The following is a 13,654-nucleotide window of genomic DNA, read 5'->3' as shown; positions in this document are numbered from 1 at the left end:
AGATGTCTTTACTGTCGTACCCCAACTTCCTGATAATGAAGTTCTGGTCGTACGCCAGGTTGTGGAAGAACACAATCAACTTTTTTGGTCTGCGCCTGAGAAGGTTGCAGTCATTACATGCAGGCCCCAGATATTCACCGGTAAAGTGATTGTGATCACGAACTTTCTTTGCAGATCCTCCGAACTTTCCTCCACAGTAGCAACACACACTTGCTTGCAGAAAAGCAGTGTTCTGCGAATGTGTGAGCGGAGTCATAGAAACAGATGTAGAAAATTTTTTTTGTACATCATGACCAATCTCCACAATGCGAGAAATGAACTTATCTTCTGCGTCACAACCTCGATACAATTCAGGCTCTGATGGAAGTGCTGAAGTGAGGTGTACAGGAATGATGGTGTTATCAGCTTTCACATAAATGCAGTAGCTGTATGCTTTATGCTTTTGATACTGCAGCGTGTATGCTTCATCAGGATTCGGGCGGCATGTATGGATTTTCTCCAGAATAGCTTCAAAGTCGCAATATACCACGATCGGCATCTTATCAGCATGGTGGAAGTTTTTGAACTGCAGAACAGGTGGCTGCCCATTTTGAACAGGGGATGGCATTTCCATTCGAACAGCAGCATGCTGTTTGCAGAGCTCACGGTGTTTTGCCAAACACTGAAGACCAGTGAGCCCACTAACCCTATCCTGATCATCATAATGCTTAAAGCATCTTTTGCAGACATAAATTCTATGCTTGTGTGCAGTGATTTGGGGCCCAACCAGGGCAGAAAATTTTTTTAATGTAGGTGAAATGGGACGAATCGTCATTAACCAAGAGCAGAAGGTCGAAATGATGTTCTTTTTCTTCAGGAGCGACTCGTGCAGGTACAATATTCAGATTCTCGTCGATGCTGTAAATGTTTATGGAGACTCCAGGGTTCTGTTTTTCGAACAACGGTATTTGCCTGATTGGAGTAGGATACTCGATGTTCGTGAAGTTGAACTTCCCATCCAAGTCATGGTAGCGCTGGTTGACACGTTCAGGATGCTCACCTTCCATGTACTTCACAAGAATAGACCACTTAAAACACATGTGGTCTTCGAGGTTTTGTGGATTTATCACCGCATGTCTTGACTCGATGGTGGTAGGCAGTTCGATGTAGGAGCTGGCACGGAGTGGATCGAGCTTGTTTATGCGAAGTTGAAGTCGCTTAACGGCCGACAAAGTCCATCCTGACCCTTTTCCCATGTAATCTTTCTCCTCTTTGCAGATCTTAGAGATGGACTCAGTAACTGCTTCCTCCACCTCATGAACTGCGTAGAGGGGCACATTAATGGTTTTGAATGCTCTCTTGTCTTCGCTGGCATCCACAGGTTTTTCGTAATCACACTCAAGCACGATGTTGAATTTGAGTGGACCGTTCTCCTCTATCTCCTCTACAAGTTGACTCATTATTTTTGCCTTGATGGAGTTCAGGTACGAGCAGATATCCTTGGCAGTACTTGACGTGTTTTCTGCCACGTACGTCTTCAAGTTGCCCTTGAAACCTACTTCGGCGATGATGAAACCATGGACATTGGCCAAACCCATGCCGGTCACCACCTTTGTTCGGCTGGTCGAAGGCTTGGGCGTAACTGCAGGCTTAATTGCTGCCATCCTCTGCTTCTTTGTTGGAGGTGGAGCAGGTCCCTTGCATACCTTGATGTGGGCTTTTAACTTATCTGCCCTGGCGAACTCCTTAGCACAGTTTTGGCATGAATGCACTATGCGGTTTGGGTTAAGACCGCAAGCCGACTTCTCATGTCGTCTAGCAAAATCAGCACGGACAAAGGCCTTGTAGCAGAAGCTACACCGCATGCCTGATGTCGTGGCGACAGCTCCAGTACATGATGCAAGGTGCTGCTGCATCTTGTCACTGCGAGCGACCATCTTTCCACATAGGTGGCACTGCTGGTGGTCACGATGCTGGTTCTCAGCACACTGACGCTCATGCCGGTAGCGGTTGTTGCCTGCCGTGAATGTAGCAGAGCAGAAACGGCATTTCTGAATGGTAGACGGCATCACAACAATCGGTAGACTGGCCTCAACGTACAGAACACGCAACGGTAGCTCGACGCACGGAGAACTATAACAAAAGAATTAAGAATACAATGTAGCTAGATGTTAACACGAAAATGTTGCAAACATAACCTCAAAACTCTAGCCCTCAAGCTTACTAACCTAAACTGATAGCAATGTAACTAAATAAAAAAAGTTGCAAATATTATCTCAAAACTCTAGCCCTCAAGCTTACTAACCTAAACTACTAGCAATGTTACTAAATAAAAAAACTTGCAAACATAACCTCAAAGCTACTCCTTCATGTACAATCCTAAAAATGGTAGAATATTTAAAGTACTGATAAAAGTTAAAGCTGAAAAATATTCAAAGTTAACTAAAAATTATTGATTACATAACCTCAAAACTACTCTAATGCACACCCCAAAAATGCTAGAATATTTAAAGTACAGATAAAAGTTTAAACTGCAAAATTTCTGGTTACCTACATATAAGTGCACCGAGAAAAAACTAGCTAGCTGATAATCTACAAAAAAGCTGAGAAACATTCAATGTTAACGAAAAAATGTAACATACCTCAGAAAACGATGAAGTGGAACTGTATAACACGAAGTAGCGTTGGCGGTAGAAATCGTGGTAGCAGCGAAACTCACACACGAACTAGCTCACTCAAACTCTAAGAACACACTGAAGCTCCGACAGCTAATCCCGGCCTTTTATAGCCTCGGACCTGCTTGTTCTTGGAAAAACCATTAGGAACAGAGTATTTTTACCGAACCTACCAATAGGAATGTAGTATGTGGAGGGGAAGTACCACTGTCTTCGGAAAAACCCAGATGACTCATGCGCAGGTCGTAGCAGGCCTGTGAGGGGTGGGAGGTAGAAATGTAGGTAATAACTTAACATGACAAACCACTCTCGGACCCAGTCCTAAGTGCACCCACTAATGTCATAGGTGATTAGGGATAAGGTTGCGAGGCACCGCCTGCATCATGATTTATCGCTCAGGAATGTCATCTCGCAGTGCTGAGGGAACCCGAACAATAGACTTGACCGAGCCTGCTACGACAAACTCGTTAACTCGCGACTTTGTGGCACCATGAGGCGCTTAGGTAGCAGTCATGGTCTGTGATAAGACTCGATAATCGTCAACAGTCCAAAAGCACTAGGGTAGGCAAGTTATGAAATAAAAGAAATCCGTATTCGTTTAATACATTTATTTAGTCAGAACACATACATATTACACAACTCCATTTTAGTTAACAAGTAAGCTATACACAAAAATTATTCCACATTAGTAATGACCAACATTCGTTTAAAATGTTTTAGCATTTCATTGCGAACAATCAGTTGAACATCCACAGTATGAAACATTTTGCTGATGTTCCAGGAACCAGCCCTTTTCGATACCATTTAAGGAGACTTTCCTTAAGCTCTCTATTCATTGATCAAATAAAACATCCCCCCCTCTTCCCCTCCTATAAAGATGCTGCTTCACCATCATGCTAAAATTCTGTAAGACCAAAAAAAATTTACTTCCCTTAATTCTTACGCTAGAAATTTCATAAATCCTAGGATGCTGTTACTGCATCTAGAAATTAAAAAAAATATATTATCTCATACAAGTTTTATATACATGTTAGACTTAACCATCCTACCACACACACACACACACACACACACACACATGCGCATGCATGCGTGCACTGAGATGAAATACATACTTGCCCACATAATGAACTTTTATTTACAAAGGCAACATACTAAAACACATAATATTCAAATTTAGTGCAGATTGGATGGTACCAGAAAACATACTGCAAAACGAGCGGACTCAACACTCGAGTCTTTACTAGGATTGGGCTGACGGATTGCCTCTGAAACGCCCTTGTTACCTTCAACGACTCATAATTAATACTTTTATCCATCAAAAACAAAAACAGTTTAACTAAGCAAACATATACCCCAAACCCCTAAAAAAAATTTTATTACACAAGGCATTATTTACATGGCAGGAGACCGCACATACGAAGTGCGCAGATTCAGGTTAGAAATATTGATTAAAATAACTGCTAAAGATGCTATTTTGTTTATGAAAAAATTGCACATGAAATACAGACACTTGGTTATTTACACATACATACATACATATATACGATACATACATACATACATACATACACATGGCTTCAGAAGGAAGTACGATATTTTGAAAACCACTGAAGACTTACATCTGTTTATGAAAAGGAGCTAAAAATTAATATTTTTTCAAAGTTAATTTTAGAGATGAAACATCATGTGCAAGTCATTGCATGCGAGAATATTTAATTACGCAATTATCTTCATTTTTCCCAAACCATAGGTCTGATGTCTGGATACCACACAAATCTCATACTTAACATATGCACTACGAGATGACTGCACGCCAGTCCAAGCCCCTGCGCTTAGAGACGAAACTGCACTAGAAACGTTAGCAAGCATTGCAATTATTTCGCTTCACTAACGCAGATTCGCCATGACTGGGTGGACTTCCTGAAACAGTAAACATAGGAAGTGAAAACACATTAAAATAATGCTTTTCAAAATAATTGTATAATATAAAACACTGCATATTTCTCGAAAATCACCACGCAACCGACAGCCCTTTCAATCACAATTCTGCGAATGCTATCACAGAATGCTAGATTTAGAAAGAAAGGATCATTTCTTCCTTCATTATGGAACTCAGTAATACATCACATGAAGAGAAACAAAAAAGGCACACACTTAGTTCTTAGACTCGTGCCGCCTCCTTGACAGAGAGAAAAGATTTTACACATAAAATAGTATATAATTCTTTTCCAGCGATGAAGCTGTACTAATATCACCTTGACAAGCTTAGATGATCTAGGGAGAGACAAACTAAATATATTAACAAAAAAAAGTCCGCTCAAAATCATTTACAAACAAAATACTTAATATTCCTTCGATTACATATTTTTCTCAATTTAATAAATGAGAGAACACAAACATATGTTTAAATCACTATTTATAAATTTTAAACTCTCGTGTACATCAGGAAAATATATATATTATCATTCATTATTAGTTGTAATGTAAAAAATACAAAACAGTTCCTTTGTGGGATATGGAATGCTCACTCACGATCGAAAAAAGGAGTGGCTTCACTGTAACTCAAGGGGAGGGGAAAACCATCTTGAAAGTTAGCGTTTCTCATATATTTGGATATATAGTAATCAAGCAAGTAATAACATTTGGTGGTAGGTATAATCTCCGCCTGATTAAAGTTTATTTACTAACATGAATTCACAAATTAAACGAATCTCTGAGTACATTTGCATATATTTTATAGAAAAAATGCACAGATTTATTGTTTTATCATAAATAACCAAGAGCACACTAAAAAAAATCCAACGAAATTCTCGCCAATAATAACCAACAACAGCACACAGAGAATAGAAAAAAAAAGATTTGTCAGCAATAACATGCAGCATGCGGAGAAAATCAGCATTTTATGGAGCAGTAATAACCATCATCACACAAAAAATAACAAAAAAATATATTGACAGTAATAACCAGCAGCACTCTGAGAAAATCAATAAAAATATAAACAGGAATACTCAACTGCAAAAAAAAATTACCAGCAAAATATTGTCAGTAATAAGATGCAGCACACGAAAAAAAAAAAAAACTAACGAAATTCTTGTCGAGGAATAACCAAAAGCACACTTAGAAAACCATCAAAATATTCACAGAAAAAAGGAAGGGCACTGAGAAAACCATCAAAATTTTTGCTAAATCACGATCAGTGAATGTTTCAACTGTTGACAGTTGAAACCACAAGAAATTATATGAAAGAATAAAAACTTACAAATATTCCGGCTTGTGCTGGAACTCTATCCTTGCTGAAGCAAAGCTAGATTTCACAAGCCAGAATATTTGTAAGTTTTAATTTTTGATATCATTTCTCGTGATTCACTGATCCTGATTTAGCAAAAATTTCGATGGTTTTCTCAGTGCCCTTCCTTTTTTCTGTGAATATTTTGATGGTTTTCTAAGTGTGCTTTTGGTTATTCCTCGACAAGAATTTCGTTAGTTTTTTTTTTTTTTTTTTTTTTCGTGTGCTGCATCTTATTACTGACAATATTTTGCTGGTAATTTTTTTTTGCAGTTGAGTATTCCTATTTATATTTTTATTGATTTTCTCAGAGTGCTGCTGGTTATTACTGTCAATATATTTTTTTTGTTATTTTTTGTGTGATGATGGTTATTACTGCTCCATAAAATGCTGATTTTCTCCGCATGCTGCATGTTATTGCTGACAAATCTTTTTTTTTCTATTCTCTGTGTGCTGTTGTTGGTTATTATTGGCGAGAATTTCGTTGGATTTTTTTTAGTGTGCTCTTGGTTATTTATGATAAAACAATAAATCTGTGCATTTTTTCTATAAAATATATGCAAATGTACTCAGAGATTCGTTTAATTTGTGAATTCATGTTAGTAAATAAACTTTAATCAGGCGGAGATTATACCTACCACCAAATGTTATTACTTGCTTGATTACTATATATCCAAATATATGAGAAACGCTAACTTTCAAGATGGTTTTCCCCTCCCCTTGAGTTACAGTGAAGCCACTCCTTTTTTCGATCGTGAGTGAGCATTCCATATCCCACAAAGGAACTGTTTTGTATTTTTTACATTACAACTAATAATGAATGATAATATATATATTTTCCTGATGTACACGAGAGTTTAAAATTTATAAATAGTGATTTAAACATATGTTTGTGTTCTCTCATTTATTAAATTGAGAAAAATATGTAATCGAAGGAATATTAAGTATTTTGTTTGTAAATGATTTTGAGCGGACTTTTTTTTGTTAATATATTTAGTTTGTCTCTCCCTAGATCATCTAAGCTTGTCAAGGTGATATTAGTACAGCTTCATCGCTGGAAAAGAATTATATACTATTTTATGTGTAAAATCTTTTCTCTCTGTCAAGGAGGCGGCACGAGTCTAAGAACTAAGTGTGTGCCTTTTTTGTTTCTCTTCATGTGATGTATTACTGAGTTCCATAATGAAGGAAGAAATGATCCTTTCTTTCTAAATCTAGCATTCTGTGATAGCATTCGCAGAATTGTGATTGAAAGGGCTGTCGGTTGCGTGGTGATTTTCGAGAAATATGCAGTGTTTTATATTATACATTTATTTTGAAAAGCATTATTTTAATGTGTTTTCACTTCCTATGTTTACTGTTTCAGGAAGTCCACCCAGTCATGGCGAATCTGCGTTAGTGAAGCGAAATAATTGCAATGCTTGCTAACGTTTCTAGTGCAGTTTCGTCTCTAAGTGCAGGGGCTTGGACTGGCGTGCAGTCATCTCGTAGTGCATATGTTAAGTATGAGATTTGTGTGGTATCCAGACATCAGACCTATGGTTTGGGAAAAATGAAGATAATTGCGTAATTAAATATTCTCGCATGCAATGACTTGCACATGATGTTTCATCTCTAAAATTAACTTTGAAAAAATATTAATTTTTAGCTCCTTTTCATAAACAGATGTAAGTCTTCAGTGGTTTTCAAAATATCGTACTTCCTTCTGAAGCCATGTGTATGTATGTATGTATGTATCGTATGTATGTATGTATGTATGTGTAAATAACCAAGTGTCTGTATTTCATGTGCAATTTTTTCATAAACAAAATAGCATCTTTAGCAGTTATTTTAATCAATATTTCTAACCTGAATCTGCGCACTTCGTATGTGCGTTCTCCTGCCATGTAAATAATGCCTTGTGTAATAAAAAATTTTTTAGGGGTTTGGGGTATATGTTTGCTTAGTTAAACTGTTTTTGTTTTTGATGGATAAAAGTATTAATTATGAGTCGTTGAAGGTAACAAGGGCGTTTCAGAGGCAATCCGTCAGCCCAATCCTAGTAAAGACTCGAGTGTTGAGTCCGCTCGTTTTGCAGTATGTTTTCTGGTACCATCCAATCTGCACTAAATTTGAATATTATGTGTTTTAGTATGTTGCCTTTGTAAATAAAAGTTCATTATGTGGGCAAGTAGGTATTTCATCTCAGTGCACGCATGCATGCGCATGTGTGTGTGTGTGTGTGTGTGTGTGTGTGTGTGGTAGGATGGTTAAGTCTAACATGTATATAAAACTTGTATGAGATAATATTTTTTTTTTAATTTCTAGATGCAGTAACACCATCCTAGGATTTATGAAATTTCTAGCGTAAGAATTAAGGGAAGTAATTTTTTTTTGGTCTTACAGAATTTTAGCATGATGGTGAAGCAGCATCTTTATAGGAGGGGAAGAGGGAGGGATGTTTTATTTGATCAATGAATAGAGAGCTTAAGGAAAGTCTCCTTAAATGGTATCGTAAAGGGCTGGTTCCTGGAACATCAGCAAAATGTTTCATACTGTGGATGTTCAACTGATTGTTCGCAATGAAATGCTAAAACATTTTAAACGAATGTTGGTCCTTACTAATGTGGAATAATTTTTGTGTATATCTTACTTGTTAACTAAAATGGAGTTGTGTAATATGTATGTGTTCTGACTAAATAAATGTATTAAACGAATACGGATTTCTTTTATTTCATAACTTGCCTACCCTAGTGCTTTTGGACTGTTGACGATTATCGAGTCTTATCACAGACCATGACTGCTACCTAAGCGCCTCATGGTGCCACAAAGTCGCGAGTTAACGAGCTTGTCGTAGCAGGCTCAGTCAAGTCTATTGTTCGGGTTCCCTCAGCACTGCGAGACGACATTCCTGAGCGATAAATCATGATGCAGGCGGTGCCTCGCAACCTTATCCCTAATCACCTATGACATTAGTGGGTGCACTTAGGACTGGGTCCGAGAGTGGTTTGTCATGTTAAGTTATTACCTACATTTCTACCTCCCACCCCTCACAGGCCTGCTACGACCTGCGCATGAGTCATCTGGGTTTTTCCGAAGACAGTGGTACTTCCCCTCCACATACTACATTCCTATTGGTAGGTTCGGTAAAAATACTCTGTTCCTAATGGTTTTTCCAAGAACAAGCAGGTCCGAGGCTATAAAAGGCCGGGATTAGCTGTCGGAGCTTCAGTGTGTTCTTAGAGTTTGAGTGAGCTAGTTCGTGTGTGAGTTTCGCTGCTACCACGATTTCTACCGCCATCGCTACTTCGTGTTATACAGTTCCACTTCATCGTTTTCTGAGGTATGTTACATGTTTCGTTAACATTGAATGTTTCTCAGCTTTTTTGTAGATTATCAGCTAGCTAGTTTTTTCTCGGTGCACTTAAATGTAGGTAACCAGAAATTTTGCAGTTTAAACTTTTATCTGTACTTTAAATATTCTAGCATTTTTGGGGTGTGCATTAGAGTAGTTTTGAGGTTATGTAATCAATAATTTTTAGTTAACTTTGAATATTTTTCAGCTTTAACTTTTATCAGTACTTTAAATATTCTACCATTTTTAGGATTGTACATGAAGGAGTAGCTTTGAGGTTATGTTTGCAAGTTTTTTTATTTAGTAACATTGCTAGTAGTTTAGGTTAGTAAGCTTGAGGGCTAGAGTTTTGAGATAATATTTGCAACTTTTTTTATTTAGTTACATTGCTATCAGTTTAGGTTAGTAAGCTTGAGGGCTAGAGTTTTGAGGTTATGTTTGCAACATTTTCGTGTTAACATCTAGCTACATTGTATTCTTAATTCTTTTGTTATAGTTCTCCGTGCGTCGAGCTACCGTTGCGTGTTCTGTACGTTGAGGCCAGTCTACCGATTGTTGTGATGCCGTCTACCATTCAGAAATGCCGTTTCTGCTCTGCTACATTCACGGCAGGCAACAACCGCTACCGGCATGAGCGTCAGTGTGCTGAGAACCAGCATCGTGACCACCAGCAGTGCCACCTATGTGGAAAGATGGTCGCTCGCAGTGACAAGATGCAGCAGCACCTTGCATCATGTACTGGAGCTGTCGCCACGACATCAGGCATGCGGTGTAGCTTCTGCTACAAGGCCTTTGTCCGTGCTGATTTTGCTAGACGACATGAGAAGTCGGCTTGCGGTCTTAACCCAAACCGCATAGTGCATTCATGCCAAAACTGTGCTAAGGAGTTCGCCAGGGCAGATAAGTTAAAAGCCCACATCAAGGTATGCAAGGGACCTGCTCCACCTCCAACAAAGAAGCAGAGGATGGCAGCAATTAAGCCTGCAGTTACGCCCAAGCCTTCGACCAGCCGAACAAAGGTGGTGACCGGCATGGGTTTGGCCAATGTCCATGGTTTCATCATCGCCGAAGTAGGTTTCAAGGGCAACTTGAAGACGTACGTGGCAGAAAACACGTCAAGTACTGCCAAGGATATCTGCTCGTACCTGAACTCCATCAAGGCAAAAATAATGAGTCAACTTGTAGAGGAGATAGAGGAGAACGGTCCACTCAAATTCAACATCGTGCTTGAGTGTGATTACGAAAAACCTGTGGATGCCAGCGAAGACAAGAGAGCATTCAAAACCATTAATGTGCCCCTCTACGCAGTTCATGAGGTGGAGGAAGCAGTTACTGAGTCCATCTCTAAGATCTGCAAAGAGGAGAAAGATTACATGGGAAAAGGGTCAGGATGGACTTTGTCGGCCGTTAAGCGACTTCAACTTCGCATAAACAAGCTCGATCCACTCCGTGCCAGCTCCTACATCGAACTGCCTACCACCATCGAGTCAAGACATGCGGTGATAAATCCACAAAACCTCGAAGACCACATGTGTTTTAAGTGGTCTATTCTTGTGAAGTACATGGAAGGTGAGCATCCTGAACGTGTCAACCAGCGCTACCATGACTTGGATGGGAAGTTCAACTTCACGAACATCGAGTATCCTACTCCAATCAGGCAAATACCGTTGTTCGAAAAACAGAACCCTGGAGTCTCCATAAACATTTACAGCATCGACGAGAATCTGAATATTGTACCTGCACGAGTCGCTCCTGAAGAAAAAGAACATCATTTCGACCTTCTGCTCTTGGTTAATGACGATTCGTCCCATTTCACCTACATTAAAAAAATTTTCTGCCCTGGTTGGGCCCCAAATCACTGCACACAAGCATAGAATTTATGTCTGCAAAAGATGCTTTAAGCATTATGATGATCAGGATAGGGTTAGTGGGCTCACTGGTCTTCAGTGTTTGGCAAAACACCGTGAGCTCTGCAAACAGCATGCTGCTGTTCGAATGGAAATGCCATCCCCTGTTCAAAATGGGCAGCCACCTGTTCTGCAGTTCAAAAACTTCCACCATGCTGATAAGATGCCGATCGTGGTATATTGCGACTTTGAAGCTATTCTGGAGAAAATCCATACATGCCGCCCGAATCCTGATGAAGCATACACGCTGCAGTATCAAAAGCATAAAGCATACAGCTACTGCATTTATGTGAAAGCTGATAACACCATCATTCCTGTACACCTCACTTCAGCACTTCCATCAGAGCCTGAATTGTATCGAGGTTGTGACGCAGAAGATAAGTTCATTTCTCGCATTGTGGAGATTGGTCATGATGTACAAAAAATATTTTCTACATCTGTTTCTATGACTCCGCTCACACATTCGCAGAACACTGCTTTTCTGCAAGCAAGTGTGTGTTGCTACTGTGGAGGAAAGTTCGGAGGATCTGCAAAGAAAGTTCGTGATCACAATCACTTTACCGGTGAATATCTGGGGCCTGCATGTAATGACTGCAACCTTCTCAGGCGCAGACCAAAAAAGTTGATTGTGTTCTTCCACAACCTGGCGTACGACCAGAACTTCATTATCAGGAAGTTGGGGTACGACAGTAAAGACATCTTCATAATCCCGAATTCAGAGGAGAAGCTGATAACGTTTACCAAGAAGTTGCATGATAAGTTCAGCATTCAGTTTGTCGATACATTCCGTTTCATGAGTCGGGGTCTTGCTTCGCTCGCTGAGTTCTTGCCGGCAGACAAGTTTGTCAGTACTGCTGAGTTTTTCGCGCCTGATGAGTTGGAGTTGGTTACCCGCAAGGGAGTCTTCCCGTATGATTTTGTCGATTCTTTTGCTCGACTAGATGATACTAGTCTTCCGCATATCGACGATTTCTACAATAGTCTGACTGATTCCATGATTTCAGAGATGGAGTACGCTCATGCAGTGAAAGTCTGGGATAAGTTTCAGTGTGCTACTTTAGGGGAGTATGCTGACTTGTACCTAAAGACAGATGTTCTGATTTTGGCGGACGTATTCGAGAATTTCCGTTCCATATGTTTGGAGACATATAGTTTAGATCCGTCTCACTATATTTCTTGTCCAGGGTTCGCTTTCGATGCGATGCTTCGTACCACAGGTGTGCAGCTAGAGCTTCTCACAGATTATGACATGTATATGTTTGTGGAAGCAGGTATTAGGGGAGGAGTAGCGCAAAGCATTAAACGGCATTGCGTAGCCAATAACTCCTACATACCTGAGACATATGATGCATCCAAGCCTTCTACATTCCTGGAGTACATTGATGCAAACAACTTGTACGGGTGGGCGATGTCTCTGCCGCTTCCAATTCGTCATTTCCAATGGGCAGACACATCCATTGATATCGTGTCTGTCCCAGATGATTCTCCTACAGGCTACATTATTGAGTGTGACGTGGAGTATCCTCACGAGCTCTACGAAAGTCATAAAGACCTACCATTTCTCCCCGTAAATCAGTGTCCGCCCGGCTCAAATCAATCAAAGCTGATGACAACACTTGAAAATAAAGAGCATTACATTGTACACTACAAAAACCTACAGCAAGCAGTATCGAATGGGCTGAGAGTGACTAAGATTCACCGAGTCCTACAGTTTGAGCAGTCGGCATGGTTGGAGCCCTATATTCGGCTGAATACCAACAAGCGGAAAGCCGCAGCCAACGAGTTCGAGAAGGAGTTCTTCAAGCTCGCTGTGAACTCAACATTTGGCAAACTAATGGAGAACAAGAGGCGGAGGCTCAAAATGGAGTTGGTGTGCTCTGAGAAGAGGTTCAAGAAGTTGGTGTGTCGTCCTTCCTTCAAGGACCGTACAATGTACGAACCGAATTTGTCTCTAGTCCACCTTAATCACGAGACCATCATTTTCTACAAGCCGATCTATGCCGGGCTAGCAGTACTCGACCTATCAAAGACTCTAATGTATGACTTCCACTACAACACCATGAAACCCCGTTACCATGACAATATTCACCTGATGTATATGGATACAGACAGTTTCGTGTATGAGATCCAGACACAGGACTTCTACCATGATCTCAGAGCCGACCCTACACTGATGGCTAAATTCGACACCAGCTGCTACCCTTCCGACCACCATTGCTTCTCCCCCATCAACAAAAAGGTTGTTGGAAAGTTTAAGGACGAGTGTGCGGGAGAAGTGATGGAGGAGTTTGTAAGCCTACGGGCCAAACTCTACGCCTACAGGTGTGGTGGTAAGAGCGAGAAAAAGGCCAAGGGCATCCAGCGATGTGTGGTCAAAAACCACATAACATTCGATGACTACCTGGATGCCCTGCAAGAACACCGCACAATGAGGGCAGGTGTTAGAGCAATTCGCTCCCGGCAGCATATA

At 40.1% G+C, this 13,654-nt stretch overlaps 1 protein-coding gene across 2 annotated transcripts in view; it reads left to right on the top strand.

Moving 5' to 3' along the window:
- LOC134538985 (lachesin-like) overlaps positions 1–13,654 on the top strand; it is a 493,186-nt gene that overhangs the window by 464,915 nt on the left and 14,617 nt on the right. The window lies entirely within an intron of this gene.

The sequence above is a fragment of the Bacillus rossius genome, chromosome 14 (assembly GCF_032445375.1).
Source record: "Bacillus rossius redtenbacheri isolate Brsri chromosome 14, Brsri_v3, whole genome shotgun sequence".
Classification (NCBI taxonomy): Eukaryota; Metazoa; Arthropoda; class Insecta; order Phasmatodea; family Bacillidae; genus Bacillus; species Bacillus rossius.
The sequence above is the reverse complement of the archived record's forward strand: the minus strand, read 5'-3'. Positions and strand labels throughout refer to the sequence as shown.